Genomic DNA, 7,849 nt, shown 5'->3' with positions numbered 1-7,849 from the left:
TTTGGTTGACTGTTTTATTTTGATAATGAGCAGTCTGCGATATGAAGCAATGCCAGAACTGATATGTTGTGTGAGAGCGCGATGCGCCTGCGCCATCACTTGGATTTGTTCCACTGCTGGGAAATAACTTAATACTGTTATTTATAGTCATAGATAATATGACATCATTCGAAACAGTAAAATGTATATTTTTATTTATGTACATTCAAAATGACTACAAAATATCATGCCATTGAAAAATAAATAAAACAACATGATGCGCTGCTTTAGTGCGTCTCTAGATCTTTCTGGCGCACACCAAAAATGAACCAAAATACAGCGAATAGCCTTCTTGGCGTGCCTACTTTTGAAAGTCAACATTTAGATTATTTAAAGTTAAATGCATTATATATGCCTGAGTCACTTTGGAATAAATCACAGCGTGTTTCATGGTAAAAACGTGTTAGCCTACAGTCCGGAAAATAGGCTACAGTATAGGTTATAGCAAATTCAGACCAACTGCTGGTCTACACAGAGAGAAAGCCCTGTCTAGGCTCTTCTGTTGTGCCGAGCCATTCGTTAGTCTAGTTGTTTGATGAGAAAATTAAATGTAGCCTAACTTAGTTGCAATAGCCTACACGCGTTAAGTTTTGTAAGCTCCGTGCAACTGCTGCAGCGGACTATTATTACTAGAATATTAGAAATCTAATATTCAAGCTGTTTTCTCATTTTTCTAGGCCTACTCTTAATATTAAATATTTTTTTTTTTAAATGACTGAACGAAAGATACACGGATTCTCTTGAACCACCACCGCGTTTGCGGCAGCCAAAATGCTCTGTTCGACTTTTCTGAGATCATTTACTCTTCCCTGTGGATGACCTGCTGTGACCTACTTTCTGTAAGATCTGAATTTTCCGCGGTTTGAATTTTAGAAAACTGAATTTGAAGTTCTGGATTTCTTCTTCATCTTGAAAACTTGAATCTGTATTTTTTTAAACTGAATATTTGCAGTCTAACAATTCAGATGAAAAAAATAGCTGTTTGAAAATACATGTCTAATAAATTCAGCCATAAACATATCATTTCAATTCGTTAAATTTCAAATGTTCAATATTCGTTTAAAGAAATCAAATTCAGAACTATTTAAAATACCACATAAAATTCAAATTTGTTAGATTACACGTCTTGTAGCCTAAATAATTCAAATTTACACAATTCAAATTCAAATCATATTGTCATATTATAAGCTCCATACAGCAGAACTCTCATTGTTTCCCGATCAGTTACAGTCCCATTCATCCAACATTTTTGGTGCATCCATCTATAGCCATGACATTGCCCAGATGTTTGAAGTTGTTGTTCTATGAAAGCTGCCACCTCCGCCATATCCGTTTTGTTCTTTCTGCGCCAAAGTTTGTTCTTGCTTAAAATCCTCTCAAGAGTGCGTTTGCTCAGAGCTATTCCATGGAATTTCATCATTTGTAAAACCACGGTCGAAATACTCCTTAATCTGTTCATAATTCATCATGTGTCGGGTCGCGTGCGTCAGATCAATGAGCGTGCCAGTCGGCAAGTCATAATTTCTATTTAGTTATGTCATAATTTTGACTTTTAAAGTCATAATTTCGACTTTTTAATCTCATAATTTCGATTTGGTATGTCAAAATTTTGACTTTTTATCTCATAATTATGACTTTTAAAGTCATAATTTCGACTTTGTATGTCAAAATTTCGACTAGGTATGTCAAAAGTTTGACTTTTTATCACATAATTATGACTTTTAAAGTCATAATTTCGATTTAGTAAATCATAAATTTGACATTTTATGTCATAATAGTGACTTAAGAATGTCATAATTTCGAGTTTTTATGCTCGTTTTTTTTTTTTTTTTTTTTCTTATGTGGCGGGAATGGGCTTCCATACGTAATAATGACTTAACATCTCAAAATAATGAGAAACTTTCTCGTAATAATGACTTAACATCTCGTAATAATGAGAAACCTTCTCATAATTATGACTTAACATCTCAAAATAATGAGAAACTTTCTCGTAATAATGACTTAACATCTCGTAAGAAATGAGAAAGTTTCTCATTATTATGACTTAAAGAATCTTTTTTTTTTTACTCAACGTGGCGGAAACGGGCTTCCATAGAAAACACTCGTTTTACCTGGTCAAAAACAGCTCTGTTTTCAGCACGCCGTTTAAGTGCATGTGTCTTTAAATGATGATGAGCTTTGCTCACCCCGCCCCTCTGTTCTGTGCGTACACCGTAACACAATAACACAATAACCATAACGCGTTGTTCATTATAAACGTGGGATTATGAATTATATTGAGAATGTCGTACATAGAAAACATGCCGTAAGGGACTGTTCGTTTTTTATTTAAGGGGCTACCGGAGGAGTTTTGAGATCTGTAGTCAAAAAATACATGACCCTCCCTTCGCCAGCAATAAATTTTTCTATGACCCTCCAAAATGATTGTAAAAAAGGCATGACCCTCCCCGATAATTTATTGATTACTTCTGGTTTGCACTTGGCAAAGATGTTCAGATAGCCATGGCTTTTTTTACAATCATAAACTCCTGCTTTCTCATCTTACTAGGGCTGTAACGATAGACCAAACCTACGATTCGGTTCGTTGAAAAAAATCATATTTTTGGTGCTGATGCGGTGTGACGAGTTCAAAATGTGGGTGGCGCTGCCAATAAAGCATCTAAAAGCTGTCACACAGAGAACCGGCAAAAGTAATGATTATGAATATGTCAAATATAGCAAGGATACATTTTAATTGCCCCTCCTTGAACTGCCACCTTACCGTGGTGGAGGGGTTTGAGTACCCGAATGAACCTAGGAGCTATGTTGTCTGGGGCTATATGCCCCTGGTAGGGTCTCCCAAGGCAAACAGGTCCTAGGCGACGGGTCAGACTAAGAGCGGTTCAAAAACCCTTATGATGCCAAAAAAAACGAGGACCGTGACGTCGCCCGGTATGGCGCAGCCGGGGCCCCACCCTGGAGCCAGGCCCGGGGTTGGGGCTCGTATGCGAGCGCCTGGTGGTCGGGCCTCCCCCCATGGGGTCCGGCCGGGCTCAGCCCGAAGGAGCGACATGGGGCCACCCTCCCGTGGACCCACCACCTGCAGGAGGGACCGTAAGGGGCCGGTGCTAAGTGGATCGGGCGGCAGTCGAAGGCGGGGGCCTAGACAACCCGATCCCTGGACGCGGAATCTAGCTCTAGGGACATGGAATGTCACCTCTCTGGCGGGGAAGGAGCCTGAGGTTGTGCGTGAGGTTCAGAAATTCCGACTAGAGATAGTTGGGATCACCTCTACGCACGGCTTGGGCTCTGGAACCACACTCCTCGAGAGAGGATGGACTCTTCACCACTCTGGAGTTGCCCATGGTGAGAGGCGGCGGGCTGGTGTGGGTTTGCTTATAGCCCCCCAGCTCAGCCGCCATGTGTTGGAGTTCACCCCGGTGAACGAGAGGGTCGCTTCCCTACGCCTTCGGGTCGGGGATAGGTCTCTCACTGTCGTTTGTGCTTACGGGCCGAACGGCAGTGCAGAGTACCCGGCCTTCTTGGAGTCTCTGGGAGGGGTGCTGGAAAGTGCTCCGACTGGGGACTCCGTCGTTCTACTGGGGGACTTCAACGCCCACGTGGGCAGCGACAGTGACACCTGGAGGGGCGTGATTGGGAGGAACGGCCCCCCTGATCTGAACCCGAGTGGTGTTCTGTTATTGGACTTCTGTGCTAGTTACAGCTTGTCCATAACGAACACCATGTTCAAGCATAAGGGTGTCCATCAGTGCACATGGCACCAGGACACCCTAGGCCGGAGGTCGATGATCGACTTTGTGGTCGTTTCATCCGACCTCCGGCCGTATGTCTTGGACACTCGGGTGAAGAGAGGGGCGGAGCTGTCAACTGATCACCACCTGGTGGTGAGTTGGATCCGATGGCGGGGGAGGAAGCTGGACAGACTCGGCAGACCCAAACGTACTGTGAGGGTCTGTTGGGAACGTTTGGCCGAATCTCCTGTCAGAGAGATCTTCAACTCCCACCTCCGGCAGAGCTTCGACCAGATCCCGAGGGAGTCTGGAGATATTGAGTCCGAGTGGACCATGTTCTCCACCTCCATTGTCAACGCGGCCACTCGGAGCTGTGGCCGTAAGGTCTCCGGTGCCTGTCGAGGCGGCAATCCCCGAACTCGGTGGTGGACACCGGAAGTAAGGGAGGCCGTCAAGCTGAAGAAGGAGTCCTATCGGGCCTGGCTGGCTTGTGGGACTCCTGAGGCAGCTGATGGGTACCGACGGGCCAAGCGGACTGCAGCCCGGGTGGTTGTGGAGGCAAAAACTCGGGCCTGGGAGGAGTTCGGTGAGGCCATGGAGAAGGACTATCGGTCGGCCTCGAAGAGATTCTGGCAAACTGTCCGGCGCCTCAGGAGGGGGAAGCAGTGCCCTACCAACGCTGTTTACAGTGGAGGTGGGCAGCTGTTGACCTCGACTGGGGATATCACCGGACGGTGGAAGGAATACTTTGAGGATCTCCTCAATCCCGCCGTCACGTCTTCCATTGAGGAAGCAGAGGCTGAGGGCTCGGAGGCGGACTCGTCCATCACCCAAGCTGAAGTCACCGATGTAGTCAAGAAACTCCTCGGTGGCAAGGCACCGGGGGTGGATGAGATCCGCCCTGAGTACCTCAAGTCTCTGGATGTTGTGGGGCTGTCTTGGCTGACACGTCTCTGCAACATCGCATGGCGGTCGGGGACAGTACCTTTGGACTGGCAGACCGGGGTGGTGGTCCCTCTTTTCAAGAAGGGGGATCGGAGGGTGTGCTCCAACTATAGGGGGATCACACTTCTCAGCCTCCCTGGGAAAGTCTATGCCAGGGTACTGGAGAGGAGAATCCGGCCGATAGTAGAACCTCGGATTCAGGAGGAACAGTGTGGTTTTCGTCCCGGTCGTGGAACACTGGACCAGCTCTATACCCTCTACAGGGTGCTGGAGGGCTCATGGGAGTTTGCCCAACCAATCCACATGTGCTTTGTGGATTTGGAGAAGGCATTCGACTGTGTCCCTCGCGGCGGCCTGTGGAGGGTGCTCCGGGAGTATGGGGTCCGGGGCCCTTTGCTAAGGGCTATCCGGTCCCTGTACGACCGGAGCAGGAGCTTGGTTCGTATTGCCACCAGTAAGTCAGACTTGTTCCCGGTGCGTGTTGGACTCCGGCAGGGCTGCCCTTTGTCGCCGGTTCTGTTCATAATTTTTATGGACAGAATTTCTAGGCGCAGCCAGGGGCCGGAGGGGGTCAGGTTTGGGGACCACACGATTTCATCTCTGCTCTTTGCGGATGATGTTGTCGTGTTGGCCTCATCAAACCAGGACCTCCAGCATGCACTGGGACGGTTTGCAGCCGAGTGTGAAGCGGCTGGGATGAAAATCAGCACCTCCAAATCCGAGGCCATGGTTCTCAGTCGGAAAAGGGTGGTTTGCCCGCTTCAGGTTGGTGGAGAGCTCCTGCCTCAAGTGGAGGAGTTCAAGTATCTTGGGGTCTTGTTCACGAGTGAGGGAAGGATGGAACGGGAGATTGACAGGCGGATCGGTGCAGCTTCTGCAGTAATGCGGTCCCTGTACCGGTCTGTCGTGGTGAAGAAGGAGCTGAGCCGCAAGGCGAAGCTCTCGATTTACCAGTCAATCTACGTTCCTACTCTCACCTATGGTCATGAGCTGTGGGTCATGACCGAAAGGACAAGATCCCGGATACAAGCGGCCGAAATGAGCTTTCTCCGCAGGGTGGCTGGGCGATCCCTTAGAGATAGGGTGAGAAGCTCGGTCACTCGGGAGGAGCTCAGAGTAGAGCCGCTGCTCCTCCACATCGAGAGGGGTCAGTTGAGGTGGCTTGGGCATCTTTTCCGGATGCCTCCTGGACGCCTTCCCGGGAAGGTGTTCCGGGCATGTCCCACCGGGAGGAGACCCCGGGGAAGACCTAGGACACGCTGGAGAGACTATGTCTCCCGGCTGGCCTGGGAACGCCTCGGTGTCCCCCCGGAAGAGCTGGAGGAAGTGTCTAGGGAGAGGGAAGTCTGGGCATCCCTGCTTAGACTGCTGCCCCCGCGACCCGGCCCCGGATAAGCGGTAGAAGATGGATGGATGGATGGACATTTTAATTGTTTATTAATAAACAAGTGTTTTCTGTGTTGACAGCAAAGATGAAGAACGATGCCGACTCGCAATCTTCGCACTAGTGAACGCGCCAGAGAGAAATGCACATTTCATACGGACTACATAAGCAGAGAGCGGTCTGTTTTCTTTCGTTTTGAATTGTTCTGTTTAAAAGTAGACATTTCAAGCTTTCTACTCACTTAAAAATGTTGGGTTAAAAATAACCCAACGAATAAGCCAACTGTGGATTGGTATAGCACCTTCCCAACTGTGGGTTATTTTAACCCAATGCATTGGGTTAAACTCCAGTTGGGTTAAAGTAACCCAACAGTTGAGTTAAATATTTATTTTTATTTATGACCTTATTTTAATAAATAAAATACACATTGTTTTCAAATACAGATTGTTTATTTGTAAACAATACCTATGTGGTAACACTTTACGGTAAGGGTACATGAATTATCATGAATTCATGTATAAATTCATGCATGAAATATGCATTCATTCATGCATTAATATCTCATGAATCATCAGGAACTAACATGAGTTCAACGTTTTTCATTCATGACTTCATGGATGAACAGCACCTTAATTAAAACATTAACTAAGATGAGTACATCATCATGAATTATGATTTATTACGCATGATCATGATGTTTTCTTTGTTCACACAAAAAATTGGTCTTTACCACCCATTGTGGATAAAGCTATGGTTATGGTACATGAATCATCATGAATTCATGCATAAAAAAGTATTAATTCATGCATGCAAGACTACTCTTCGAATTATTAAAGGAATGTACAAAAATCCACATTATCTAATGCATGCATACAGGCTAGAACAGTATATCAATTAATGTGAGAACTTTTTTTATGAATTATGATCTGAGTTTCCAAGCATGTTCATGTCTTCTCATAGCCTGCAGGTAAATGGACAGACCCCCAAATTGGCCAATCACAGTACATATTATACGAATTCTGTTGGCGTTCAAATACTAGTCGTCATTAACTAAGCATTATTTATCAATGACTTCATCATGTGTGTGGCCCCTCAACTAAAGTGGTGACTTGGTGCTTTGAAACACTGATGAACAATGTGTTTTCATTATGATCTGAGTTATCCAGCATGTTCATGTCTTCTTCATAGCCTGCAGGTAAATGGACAGACCCCCAAATTGGCCAATCACAGCACATAACATACGAATTCTGTTGGCATTCAAATACAGTAGTCATCATTAACTAAGCATTATTTATCTATGACTTCATCATGTGTGTGGCCCCTCAACTAAAGTGGTGACTTGGTGCTTTGAAACACTGATGAACAATGTGGCATAACTGTAAAATGACATGAATATGAACATTCAAGTTCAAGTCTTTGCAAACAATGTACTGTGGACACAAATGGACTTTGATCTTAACTGTACTGCTTTATTCTTAAATGGTATAAACCAGTTAAAAACCATAAAGCTGTTTAAAAAAAAAAGTTTCACAAACAGCTTGATCTCTTTTTGGGTAAAGAGTCACCTTTAAGCTACTGATGTGACTCCTCCATATCATGAAATTGTAAAACAGCTTTATGGTTTTGTAAAGAGTTTTCAGATATAGCCTACAGGCACTTAAAATAAAGTTCATGGTGTATGTACTGAATTCCTTCTCAGCTCTTTCCAGCTGTTGATTTAACTGGTTTATACTGTTCAGAATAAAGCAGT

Source organism: Abramis brama, assembly GCF_963993115.1.
Source record: "Abramis brama genome assembly, chromosome: 10".
Lineage (NCBI taxonomy): Eukaryota > Metazoa > Chordata > Actinopteri > Cypriniformes > Leuciscidae > Abramis > Abramis brama.
Note: the sequence above shows the minus strand (reverse complement) of the source record.